At 35.3% G+C, this 14,745-nt stretch overlaps 1 protein-coding gene and 1 long non-coding RNA gene across 6 annotated transcripts in view; both read right to left on the reverse strand.

Annotated features, from left to right (window-relative positions):
• Positions 1 to 14,745, reverse strand: part of LOC141904732 (von Willebrand factor A domain-containing protein 8-like) — a 200,922-nt gene that overhangs the window by 36,149 nt on the left and 150,028 nt on the right. The window lies entirely within an intron of this gene.
• LOC141903077 (uncharacterized) lies at positions 9,628 to 14,732 on the reverse strand. The gene is made up of 3 exons (XR_012619043.1): positions 14,622 to 14,732; positions 14,152 to 14,191; positions 9,628 to 9,742 (listed from the first exon to the last, which is right to left on the reverse strand). It is a non-coding gene; the product is annotated as an uncharacterized LOC141903077 (long non-coding RNA).

Genomic DNA, 14,745 nt, shown 5'->3' on the forward strand with positions numbered 1-14,745 from the left:
AAGTAAAGAATCTCCTCTCCGATTTGGACATATCCAAAGCTGCCGGACCAGACGGACTACACACGCTCTTCTTGTCAAAGCTAAAAGATGAACTTGCCTATCCCCTATGTCTAATTTTCCAAAAATCTATTAGGGAAATGGAACTCCCCACCCAGTGGAAACAGGCGAATGTTTGCCCCATATTCAAAAAAGGTCAACAGCACAAACCAGCAAATTACCGTCCTATATCGCTTACTTCGATTGTCAGTAAGCTGCTTGAAAAAATCATAAGAGGATCAATCACGACCCACCTTGAAATGAACAAGCTCCTATCTGAGTCTCAAGCAGGTTTTAGAGTAAAACGATCGTGCCAAACACAGCTCTTGGAGGCAATTAATGATTGGACGGAGCTCATTGACCGTGGAATCGACGTCGACGTGGCATACTTCGACTTCTCCAAAGCGTTTGACCGGGTTCCCCATGAAAGACTTCTACACAAGATCGCATCATACCAAATAAGTGGCAACATTCTTGGCTGGATAAGATCTTTTCTTAGCAATCGTAAACAGAGGGTTATTATCAATGGTTCATCGTCGGACTGGGCAACTGTCACCAGTGGTGTACCCCAAGGAAGTGTTCTCGGCCCTACCCTATTTCTAATATATATTAACGACTTGTCTGACAGCTTATGTTCCGACATGCTAATGTTCGCTGACGATTTAAGATTGTATAGAGGAATCCAGAACTATGATGACTACGATATATTACAGGATGACATTAGCAAGACAACCAAATGGTCAGAGACTTGGCTCATGCCTTTCAACAATTCAAAGTGCAAAACCTTACACCTTTGTAGCAAAAACATTAAACGCCAATACTATTTAACTACCCATTCTGGAAACCTCCCCTTGTTACAGGTAACATCTGAGAAGGACCTTGGTGTTGTAATAGACGAAAAATTAAACTTCGACATTCACATTCAAAACTGCGTAAATAAAGCCAGGTCTATGACGGGACTTGTCAAAAGAACATTTACTTTCATTAACATCACCAGTTTCATGCATTTGTACAAATCACTAATTAGACCCCACGTTGAATATGCTTCAGTCGTTTGGAACCCTGCAACTATTAAAAACATCAAAATGTTAGAATCTGTACAAAGAAAAGCTACTAAAATGGTCCCTGAACTAAATGACTTGTCATACTGTGAGCGCCTTAAAAGCCTATTCCTACCCACTCTGGAATTCAGAAGATTACGTTACGCAATGATTCAGATGTATAAGCTAATCCATGACGAAAGTCGAACTAAGAAACCGTTATTCAAACTCAACAATAATCGCTATAACACCCGCGGACATCCCCTCAAATTAACTAAACCTCACTGCAATAGACTTAACATCAGGATTAACTCGTTCACAATTAGATATATTGATGAGTGGAACAGGCTGCCCGCAAGTATTGTACTTTCATCCGACAGTAACTGTTTCAAAAGAGAACTTAGCCCGCTCTGGGAAAACCATCCCCTCAAATATGAGCCATCATACGGAAACTAGGATTTCGATATCCGATACGCGTGTAAATAGTGCTGATCAGTATGGACTGTAACATTTTATATTATCGCGAGTGTTCATTAACCTGTATACGTTTTTCTTTTTTTATTCTACTATATGTGCAGTCTCATGTTAAACGTTCATAGTACGGATCTTATACGAACATATTTGTTCTCGCGCGATCCAGGACTAAAGTTGGAGATTAAAGTTGGAGATTTGTATCATCTCCACTGATTTCAAGACCAGAAAATGTATGTACAATAATAAGAAGCAGTTTAACAGCAAAATGCAAACTTATTGATTTCGATGCTCGTTGCGAAAAACACTGCCGCGGATTATATACGGTAATATCAGAAGAATACGCCGAATTATTATTACTTGAAGAAGATATGCAATTTGAATTCCTGTCGTCACTAAATGCCGGCGCTAGGGACGGTTTCAAGAAAGTCATCTTAATGCCATGTTTTACACATTGCCATACATGTAAAAAGAAAATCACGATACGCATTGTCCCGTCATTCCCAATCGTTTATACGAAAAATGGTTGTGAAGTAGGAGCAATGTACACTGGAGAATGTAAAAATGCCGAGTGTGAGAACAAAGCTGTTTTTTGCCACAATTACTTCACTACTGAAATTGAAGGAAAGAACATACGTTATTACACTAAGAATGTCGACAATTACTTCGCCTCATCATCGAAAACGGTATTCACAATTGATCTACTTGACAATATTTCGACTCAGATAAATCATCATGGTGCATCTTTCATGGCTATTGCAAATGCATATAACGATGAACACGATGAATCAAATGGTTTATTGAAAAATTCGACTTATTTCGGACGGAAGAATGGTCGTGATATTTGGCATCTTAATGAATTACGCATAGAAGAGGCTTGGTTTTTATATCGTATAACACGGTTAATTCAATACCCAGTCGGGCTAACATTTAAATACACCGATGGAAATCATGTAGATTTAGAATGTGTATGCGATGAAGCACTAACGGTATGTTTATCATTTATTATCTCTTCCATAAGACCTCTTTAATTATCAATCACTTTACCTCGATTATAGGTTTTAATCTACGCATTTATCATTATTTTAGACATTTCAAGATATAAATACAAGGTGGCTCAAACACAAATGCTCAAGACCAGGTTGCAGGCAAGGTTACGTTATGTTAGACGGTAATGAAAAACTTAGACGAACTATATGCGCTGCACCTAAAACCGTGATACAAAGTGATGACATACGTATGGTTGAATTTTGTCATAATGATCCACAATATGGTGGAATGCACAAGAAATCGTCCAAGTAAGTCGAGTTTACTGAGTAAGCCATATACATGTAGTATCCAGGGAAACACTAACCGTATCAAACCATTTTAATATTTACGAAATATTTCGATTCGACTACCTACATAATTGTGGGAATTTGGAATGGAATATTACTAATTATATAAATGCTGTAGTCACTATAATATCTACTTTTTAACTATGTTCTGTGTAACTTTTAAATGTTTAAATACAATCTTTACCTACAGATTTTGTATTGAACACAGAACGTACCATACCAGTAAAGGTAACTCCAGTACAACTGATAGAAACGTCGACGAAAAAGCAATCAGATTACGACGTATACCTCCGTATTTAAAAGGTAGATGTATTAAGAAAATTCTAGTCCTTTACTAAAATGTATTACAATGATCCTAAACATAAGCATTCTTTCTTTTTTTTCAGATTATGTATTCAATGAACAAGCTATGAAACAAATTTTAGACGTAGCTGATGCAGTGCAAGGCTGTAAGGATGTAAAGAACAACGTTAATAAATTCTATGCTACCACATCTGGAGTGCTAGCGATCATCAAACCATGTGGCATTGTAGTAAGGATGTGTGAAATGTATTCGGCTGAGAGTATTACGCAGGCATTTCTGTTTTTATACGACACATACATTTCCAGCGGTTGTGAGCAGTATCTTCGCTATGTCGGCTACGATCGTGCATGCGAATTACACCCTTTCCTTGAGAGATTATCGAATAATGGATCCGAGAAAGCAGAAGCAGTGTTGAAAAACAGAAAATACCTGGTTGACATTTTTCATGTCGAAAAACACACGAAGAAATGCTGCATGCCTTTGACGGACAACCCACAATGTAGATATCATCCGAAACTCGATTGTTTCGCAGAAATTCATGAAAGCAATACAGAGTCGTGCGAACAAGGTTTCAGGCGTCTGAATAGATACAAATTCAGCACACGTAACATGACAAAGAGCAAGAGGAAATTGTATTTTGAGATTGTAAACCATGACTTCAACTGCTATTTAGAAAAACGATTATTTTTGGAATGAATAAAATCATACATTTACATTGTTCGTTTAATAATCAAATACTGTATTGTATTGAAATGTGTTGCAAATTTCAAATGGTTTGTTAAATATATTCTTGATATTAATAAAATGTGTTTTTACCAGTACTCTCAACTCTCAGTATTATCTTGTCTTATTTTGAATTGGAATAGGCCCTATGTACGTATATATGTAGACTTATTTGTCTCAGACAAGGGCAGTTTCAACCAATGGTCTTGTTGCCTGAAATTTCTAAGGTGCCGCAAGTTGTTTACATATTTTTTTTAAATGCGATTTGAAAAAGAGGATTTGATCAAAATTTGACGTAGCAAGCTAACGTTAGAGGTTCAAATCAATGATTTTCTACTGAGTAATTATGGTTCATAAACTTTCAGATATCATTTTTTTGTTTAAACTATAGGCTATCGGAATATACGAAGAACTGAAAGTGTTGCTCGAGTCATTAGACATTTATAAAAGTGGATCGTCGATAGACCGAAAACAATTTCTAAATTTGAATGGGGGATCATCCTGGTCAAGAAATTACCGTTGCACCGGGTTTCAACATATTCCTAAAACTGCGTTGAATCACACTGGTTGTATGCAGCCGAACTTACTTTGTGCAATGCTATCGAAAGATGACTACGACGGATTCAACGACAGGTAAGACATAAATTTCGTTGCGGAACCCTCGTCCACAGTTGTATATTGTGATATAGACGAACATATAGTTTCATATATATTCAATTACATTACAGATATTTGTTAAGTTGCCCTAAAGAGTGTTTTTATACGTCAGACGACTACAGAATTCCAATGCCAGACAAATTTAAAAATTACATGAAAGATTACATGTCAGTTGTAATGGCGTTACACGTAAAAACCGTAACATATACGTTCGACGAGTCGGCAAAGCAGGAATTCAATCGTTTTCACGATAATTATTATTTAGTCAAAAGGAACGAATATTTGGATGATGATGATCGCCGAGGCGTTGTATCAAAAGCGCTTGGGTACTGTGCTCGGCTAGCCGGAATATTGAAATGCATGAAAATATCTATGGCACTGGTGGATGGTGTGTATGAAATTTTAATTTCATTTTAAAGGAATTTTTACGCTCATTTTAACCTCATTATGCACTGTTTTCAGATGGTACGGTTTTTGATCACACTCCTGACGTTGTAATCACAGATAACGATGTAAAACAAGCAATACTGCTTATCAAATACAATGTCGATACAAAGTTCGCATTACTTCCGGATTTCCGAAATCCGAGTGCTGGTGAGTAGGTGACTGCTATGTTCTATCATGTACTGCATTAATTTTACCCTAGTACAAACAAAATACATTCTGCTATTGTGTATAAAATGTATTCTTTTATTTCAGTTACAGAACGAAATCCGTGCAAATTCGACGCTGATGTCAAATTCAAAAAGATACTAGAGTACACACGGGAAAATGAAACACTCGCAACCGCTACTGCTTGCAAATACAGTTTATTTCCAAGCATTCCAAAGGAAAATCGCCGAGACGCCAAGACATCTCATTCTAAATGGGCAGCTGAATGTGTATTCCAAGAGGTAAGGAGATTATCATATTCTTCCATATTTGTTATAAGTATTAATTTCGTATATTTATCACGGTAAAATTATAGATATGCTTGTATAACGATAATGACTATTTATGACAGTTACAAGAAAAAGGATTCGGGGATAGCGAAATTCAAGTACATAAAATCAACAAGACAAAATCTTTGGTATTCAAAAAAAGACCGTTCGCTGAACTAACATCTGAAACCAAGGACACGCTTAAAAGATTGAAGATATCTGAAGCAAGATACCGGAATGGACGCTAAATTGGTTAGCATTCGCTATCATTTTAAAGTTTTTTCCAACTACTGAATGATAAGAAAAAAACATTTAACAGCGATAAGAAGATTCATACAAATTGAATATCTACGTAAGATATCATCTGACTCTCTTTTTTGATTTTATCTTTTCAGAAGCTGATGTGTAACCGAAATTCACACAATCAACAAAAATACGAAATATGAAATCGTAAACTGTAAAACGACTTCAAATGCTCTTTGGGAAAAAATTTGTTATTAACTGTATTGTTATTAAGGAATTACAAATATATTCTGAATATTAATCCAACGTGTTTATAATCATATTTGAATAGTATAATGTTTATAATCATCATAGAATAACAAAATAGAACAAATAAGCATTTTGAAATCCTACTATTTTGACTATCCTTTCGAATAGTAGAATAGTAACTATTCTATTACGATCGTACTCGCTCGATTGTACCGATCATTAGAATAGCGATGGTCATAATGAGAAAAATCATTGAATAGTAAAATAGTTAAGTATAAGGTTTAGAGGGTTAAGTGTTTAGAGGGTTAAGTTTAGAGGGTTAGGTGTTTAGAGGGTTGGGATTTAGAGGGTTAGGGTTTAGAGGATTAAGTGTTTAGAGGGTTAGGTTTAAAGGGTTAAGTGTTTTAAGGGTTAGGATTCAAAATATTTACGGTTAAGAGGGTTAGGTTTCAAAATAGTTAGGGTTTAGAGGGTTAGGGTTAGAATAGTAGAATAGTAACTATTCTATTAATTATTCAATTAATCTTTTATATTAATATATTATTTAATATTAATTATATTATAGATTAATTATATATAATAGAATAGCGATGGTCATAAAGAGAAAAATTGTAGAATAGTAAAATAGTTAAGCATTTTCAAGTCCAACTATTTTTACTATCCTTTAGAATAGTAGAATAGAAGAATAATAGAATAGTAACTATTCTATTACGATCGTAACGATCGTAATAGAATAGTTTATATTCTACTATTCTAACGAACGTAACGATCGTTAGAATAGCGACGGTCATAATGAGAAAATTCATAAAAAGTAAAATAGTTAAATCCTACTATTTTGACTATCCTTTAGAATAGTAGAATAGTAACTATTCTATTACGATCGTACTCGATCGTAACGATCGTTAGAATAGCGATGGTCATATTGAGAAAAATCGTAGAATAGTAGAATAGTAAAATCCTACTATTTTGACTATCCTTTAGAATAGTAGAATAGTGACTATTCTATTACGATCGTACTCGATTGTAACGATCGTTAGAATAGCGATGGTCATAATGAGAAAAAGCGTAGAATAGTAGAATAGTTAAATCCTACTATTTTTACTATCCTTTAGAATAGTAGAATAGTAGAATAGTAACTATTCTATTACGATCATACTCGATCGTAACGATCGTTAGAATAGCGATGGTCATAATGAGAAAAATCGTAGAATAGTAGAATAGGAAAATCCTACTATTTTTACTATCCTTTAGAATAGTAGAATAGCAGAATAGTGACTATTCTATTACGATCGTACTCGATCGTAACGATCGTTAGAATAGCGATGGTCATAATGAGAAAAATCATAGAATAGTAGAATAGTAAAATCCTACTATTTTTACTATCCTTTAGAATAGTAGAATAGTAACTATTCTATTACGATCGTACTCGATCGTAACGATCGTTAGAATAGCGATGGTCATAATGAGAAAGATGGTAGAATAGTAGAATAGTAAAATCCTACTATTTTTACTATCCTTTAGAATAGTAGAATAGTAGAATAGTGACTATTCTATTACGATCGTACTCAATCGTAACGATCGTTAGAATAGCGATGGTCATAATGAGAAAAATCGTAGAATAGTAGAATAGTTAAATCCTACTATTTTTACTATCCTTTAGAATAGTAGAATAGTAGAAAAAAGTTTTGGATAGTGATAGAATAGTGACTCTTTCCGATCGTATATGATTTACATAGAAATGCATTGTAGAATAGTTTGAATAGTTATCTGCGCACTATTCTACTATTATTAGATCCCGCACCAATCTCCCCCTGGTGACCATATGCAAAGCCCAATGACTTTGAAACTAACCATAATCATAGAACATGTCATGAGCTACAACTTTTCAATTGCTCATGGTAACAAGATATGCCGAGGTGCCAAAATAATAAGGGAATACTTATGTTATTGTATTGTTCAACGACCCCTGGTGGCCATATACAAAAACCAATGACCTTGAATCTCACCACAATTATAGACCATGTCTGGAGCTAGAACTTTCCAATTGATTGTAGTAACAAAATATGCATAGGTACGAATATAATATGGAAATACTAAGTTTTTGAATTGTTCAACACCCCATGGTGGCCATTGAGAAAACCTATGACCTAGAAACTCACCACAATCATAGAACATATCAGCAGCTACGATTTTCTAATTGATTGCGGTAACAACTTATGCAAGCTATTCTAGTTATTCAATCCCCTTGGTGACCATATGCAAAGCCCAATGACCTCGAAACTCACTCAATTCATAGAACATGTTATGAGCTACAACTTTGCAATTGAACATGGTAACAAAATATGTCTAGGAATCAATATAATAAGGAAATACTAAGCTTTTTTACTTTTCAACGCCCCCTGGTGACTATATGGAATAACTAGTGACCTTTAAACTCACCACAATCATTGGAAATATCATGAGTGACAACTTTTCAATTGATTGTGGTAACACAATATTCATAGGTATAAATATAATATAGAAAATATTATGTTATTGCATTGTTCAATGTCCCCTGGTGGCCATAAACAAAAACTAATGACCTTGAAACTCACCACAATCATAGAACACGTTCTGAGTTACAATTTTTCAATTGATTGTGGTGACAAAATATGCTTAGGTATCAATATAATGCGGAAATACTTTATTTCATCTATGAATGAGTACTGATGACACCAAGATGGCCGCCAATTGCATCATAATTGGCTGATCATAAATACCTGTCTCAGGTATAAAAGATCTCTTTTCAAAGAATACCAATCACAAATAGCAATGGAAAAGGCAAACCATTAGGAAGTTGCAAGACTCAGAATTCACGCCAAAATTGACATTTTGGGCACAAAAAGGTCACAGGATGGCCATCTTGAGTCTGATCGACCTAATTTTTCTCATGCTGATGAGCCCTTGGGTATACAAATATGTCTAAAAGATCAAGGTAATTGATAAAAGCGTCCTCAAAATTTCCCTCGAAAACATCAAAAATATGTAAGACGTGCTGAATTTGGCAAACAACAATGGCTGCCAGTCAGCCATCTTGAATCTGAGAGGGCCAGTTTTTAGGCTGAAGATGTGTCTAGGGTAGATACATGTATAAACCAAATATCAAGACATTACCTTGAAGTGTCTTCAAAACTTCCCAAAATAACTGGACTCCGTCTACAGACGGATGAAAAGTGAACACAATAGTTCACTGGGACTAAAGTCCCAAGTGGGTTAAAAAGGAACAAGTCCCACCTCACCGGGCAGGCTGGGTAAATGTAGTTAATCATATCAATTACAATTATAACAAATTGAACACCACTTTTGCTGAAATGTAATTTAGAATTCAAAAATGTCATAATTTGAGAGTTATGCTTGTTTTCTGGGCTTATTTTCTCAAAGATACGCTTTTCACTAGTAATTCCTTTGGAGGTTTACGTTTGATGATCTATCCTACCATTCCAGTTTCAAACTGAACATCACCAAATACCTCTTAAAGGCAGATGAGTAACAGCCACAGCAAAAACTTCATAGAGAAGCTGAAAAGTGTTTGTCCAACTTATTCAAACTTTATTGAAAATATTTTCAAAAGTATTGCAATATAAATATCGACTTTCAATGAAAAACTTTGGTGGAGTATCGATTTCAAAGCCATTCCGAAGAAAGTGGTGTTTACTGTAGTATAGACGAATAGAAACCACTGATAGGGATTGTACATATCATTTAACATCCACATGACGAAACCTGAAAAAACAAAAAATGGACCGATTTAGTTTCTGCCTAATCAAAACACAAATAAAATGTATTCATTACACTGTTGGGGCTTGATAAATTAGGATATCAAAGGCTGGCCATGAACAACCTCATGATCCAGTTACTGTTTTCTGCATAAATATCTAGAGTGAAGAGTAAGAAAAATTGACTGACGCTCCCACCAAGCCAAGCCATGCAAATCTATGCGGCGTTGTCATATTGCGGAATGAAGGAATCACAAATTTATCAAAATCATGGAATTTCCACTATACAGGGGTGTTTAAAAAATGCGGAAAAATTTGAAATAAAAGTATTGGGCTAACTAGTGCTATTACATGTATATATATTATCGATCTGTACAGTGGTTCTAGACAACAGGGGTGTTTCGCGATGATGTTGTGAAAAAGATTTCAGAGATCGTAGCACCGGTTTTATGAAACGCTTTTACTGTCTGTTCTTTAAGTATGCTATGATATAACTCTGAATTTTTCCCCAAGACCCTAACCACCCCATCATTTTCTCAACGGATCTACATCAGCCATTGACCTCCAATGGCGGAATGAAGATTTTCATCCCTGACTATGAGTATTAACCGTGTTTTTCCACGGGATACCTCTTATTGTACAAGACAGTGGACGCATGTTTTCTTTACTGGTACCTGGTAGGCCTGATGCGATAATCTATTACTATTGTCACTCAACACATTAACGATACTTCCAAACGAGAAAATTGAGAACCTATATAGCAACTTGTTGTTTTGTGTAGGAATGTATTTGTTAGTCGTGTTTGTAAAGTAATTAGTCATATGTTCTTTCTGTCTTTGTTTATGGCATGTTGTTCCTCAAATTGTCTACTCATTGTCTGTCACCTTTGTTTTTCATACCTAAGTTTTTGTTACTATGCACGAATATATATATATATATAAGAGTCAGTTGAGATAGAATTAGAGACACGTCACATACTTTTAGTTGGCAGTTTGTACTGTGCAGTTGTTGCGGTTGGAAGCCGACCAAGCATTTGAATAAACGATATTTTATCAAGATGGAATTGATGACTTTGGATTTATTTTGACGAGCTAGTTCCCGAGTACACTGAAAATGCTAGTTGTTACAATTGGTAGAGAACCCGTTGGCAAGATCTGACAGGCACTGCAGGTTCAATCTTGTGCCTAGTTTTGGATAAGTAATGGCTGTACTTCGCAAGAATTGTGGACTCTACTGTTGGAGCCGGACATGTTGTCACGCACAGGACACATGCTGCCACCGTTGCTATATCATCGGACACTTTGCCCGATGTTGATAGAACCCTGAGAAGCGAACCCGTCAAAAGTCCGCGAAGAAAATTTGAGATCTGCAGAGGCTTATGATGTTCAATAAGCGTAAACAAATTGAAAACCTCCGAATCATCAGAGAAGGTTTATGCATGAATCTGGGCGAGAATCAGTGCCCGATGATGGTTAGTTCACTAACTGACGTTGTTTTCATCTTAGATTGGGATAATGAGCATTTGTCTATGGATATTTTACAACCGGAGCGACTAGACACATCAAAGCTACTTGAATTCATGAGTTACTCAGTTTTAAGCGTGATTGAGCTGGATCTCAATCTCGAAAAAATCCCAAATCATGTCACTGATCAGTGCATCTTCGTAGATAATGTGTATTCTGCTGAGGAAACCGCAGCCGATATTTCTATTCTCGATGCGAAAATTCAAAATTTACGTTCCGTTTGCGATTGATTAAAAAGACATAACTTAAAAGGAATAAAAGGAATAGGAATAGTGTCCTGATTGATTTGATGCTTATTAAACTTTTGGATACAATCGAGGCCATCTCTAAAGCGATATTGAGATGGCAAGTATGCCAGTAGATTAGTCAATATTGCAATGTCAAATGCGTTGTTTCACATGTATTGTGAAATACCACGAACCCCTTCGTCTGTTTTATTTTCATATCATATACACCTTAGATTTCTAAAACAATTTGAGCACTTATGTCTAGAATTGTGGTTTTTAGTTGATTGTGTAATTGTTTTTATGTTCATTGTGTAATTTGTCATATGTTATGTAGTACATGTTTTCTGGATAAGATGAGATTCCGAGTAATTAGGTTTTAAATGATTTTGTAACGTCGTTGGGCTTTATAGTCAACAAGTATTGTAACGGTTGAGATACGGTTTTTAAAAATGATTTTGTAACGTTGTTGGGCTTTAAAGTCAACAAGTATTGTTACGTTAGAGATATGGTATTTTTTAAAATTTTGTAACGTTGTTGCACTTGGTCAACAAGTATGGTTGGATACTATTGTTTTTTTTCTATTTTTTACATGATTTAACCCAATGTATTTGGTTGTCGTGTTTGTAAAGTAATTAGTTATATGTTCTTTCTGTCTTTGTGTATGGCATGTTGTTGCTCAAATTGTCTACCCACTGTCTGTCACCTTTGTTTTTCATACATAAGTTTTTGGTACTATGCGTGAATATATATATATATATATATATATATATATATATATATATATACATATATATATATATATATATATATATATAGAATTAGAGACACAACACACACTTTTAGTTGGCAGTTTGTACTGAGCAGTTGTCGCGGTCGGAGGCCGACCAATCATTTGAATAACAGATATTTTATCAAGATGGAATTGATGACTTTGGATTTATTTTGACGAGCTAGTTCCCCAGTGCACTGAAAATGCTAGTTGTTACACCTACATATGCAATTAATCTATCAACCTTTAACTAATTTGATAAATGCTGCATTGTTTAAATGGACATTAAAACGATGGCTTATTTAGACTGCACTGTTTCACTGGCCGTATAAGACCAAAATGAGGTATGTTTTGATATGGTCAAGAGAAATATCCCGAAATGATTGATACCAGACGACAACAGATACACATTATGCATATTCTGGCTTTGGATTTTTAATGCGTCTTGCGCATCTAAATTGCGATTTATGCGAGTGTGGTGCATCTAGAATAGAAGAGTTGATAAAAGTTGAATGATTTTAAAGATTAAATATAAAATTGTATCTTTTTTTAAGTCAGTTATTTGTGAAGAGAAAGCTGTTACTTAGTTACTTCTGCGTGTTGATTCCTTGGGTCTAAAAAATGTATCATTGGTACTAGACAGCGGTTTCAATTACAAGAGGACTTCAAAGTCCTGGGGTTCGAAGAAGCAAAGTCTGATGTACAAATTATAAATCACATAAAAGAAAGGCAAATTATGAAGAGAAATCGATATTCCATTAGAGAAGTTTGTTTAAAAAAATTCAATTTGTTTTCCATTTGCATTGCGCACGTGGTAATATTATTGTTTACATCTGACATCATCGATAAAATGAGGCGCGCAGCTGAGCCTGCCTGTCAATCAACATTATTGGTTTACACTAAAAATGCGCTTACTTGAAAAACTATGTAGTACGTATCAATCTAGAATTTTCGTCACAATATCCGATGCTAAATACCTTACTTTAAAGGTTTATTTGGTGTAAATCAGATGGTAAATATTTCTAATATTTTGTTCTTAACTTTTGAAGTGGAAGCCGGTGTTGGCATCAACGTGTGTATGGCTGTACGTACAGGTACTGGCGCTTTAACAGGCTCAGCATTGATGGTGTATTTATGCGCGAGTAGATGTAATGATTTTTTTAACCAACCGCTAAATCGGCATTCATTACGCATGATTTTAGAAAATGATATTATTCAGAGTATTTGAATATATCTATCATGATAATCATAATATTCTTAAGACAAGCGAATTACGTATGTGGACCTATTTCATTGAGCCGTATCACTCAATCTGAAAAAAAAAAATCTGCCGATGCTGTGACGTTACTTCATGACTGCAACTTGACGAAAGCTTAGGTTCTCATTCTTGGAACAAAAAATAACTTTCAAGGAACCGCGGTACATGTTTAGACGTAACACATTTCACGTTTGCAATCATCTGGAACTATGGCTGAACCTAGAGCGACCATGCTCAAATCTACTAAGATTACAAAAAGTCGATTAGCTTCGAAAAACAATGTTTGCCCTGGTGCTGATCTTTTTGTCCGACTACATTCTGACTGCTATGGCAGCTGGGAACTGGCAGCCAGTGAACGGTATCATAGAGTAATGCCAGATAAAATTGTGCACTAATAGTGTGATTCATAGCCAACTCAGTGCATCAATTGGTCCGGTGCCTTGTCCGACACAGGGTATCCTGGCAGGAAAACCCGGTCACTATTTATAGCGAAAGTGTGAAGAAATTGTGTTTTAAAAAAATTCCTAAGGATAAAAGATTCCTTCATTCTGCGATATGACAACACCAATGTCTATGACACCTGTCACAATAACTCGCCCGTCCCATATTGATATAACAGAAATACTGAAAAAAACTCACCTAAGCAGAGCTCCCCAAGCAGATATTGAGAACAATGAATCTGAAAAAAAATGGAAATATTTTCTCATTTTATAAACATAGGCCCATACATGGCAACGAGTAGATCGTCTCCTAGGGCCCAGGCAAAATAAATTTAGTTGAAATATAAATTTGATAATCAATAATTATGGGGACACAAATGCAGCTGAAAGAAAATCACATGCAACTAAAAATGATATGCTGGATACTTTGATATCGATAAGATGTAGCTGATTACACAATAGCCTAGGTTAATGACAGATTGTCACTAGATAAATCGATAAATGCCAACTAACGTTACAGTTGTTTACTTTTTCTAAGAATTTTGTGGGCTTAAGATATTGACAGAATAAATCCATCAGAATAAATCCATTCCATCAACATTAGACCCAACTGGGTTCTTACATTACATAATTCTATAAATTACAGCAAAAAAGATGAAATTCACTTACCTAAGACGTCAAAATGGCATATGTCCCTTGTTCATCTGAACTGGTTGTTTGGGGAATTCCCTAAATAACCAATCGGAGCGCAGCTTTCTCATAATGAGGTAAAAAGTGTGATTATGTAGGCCGC

This window comes from Tubulanus polymorphus, chromosome 4, assembly GCF_964204645.1.
Source record: "Tubulanus polymorphus chromosome 4, tnTubPoly1.2, whole genome shotgun sequence".
Classification (NCBI taxonomy): Eukaryota; Metazoa; Nemertea; class Palaeonemertea; order Tubulaniformes; family Tubulanidae; genus Tubulanus; species Tubulanus polymorphus.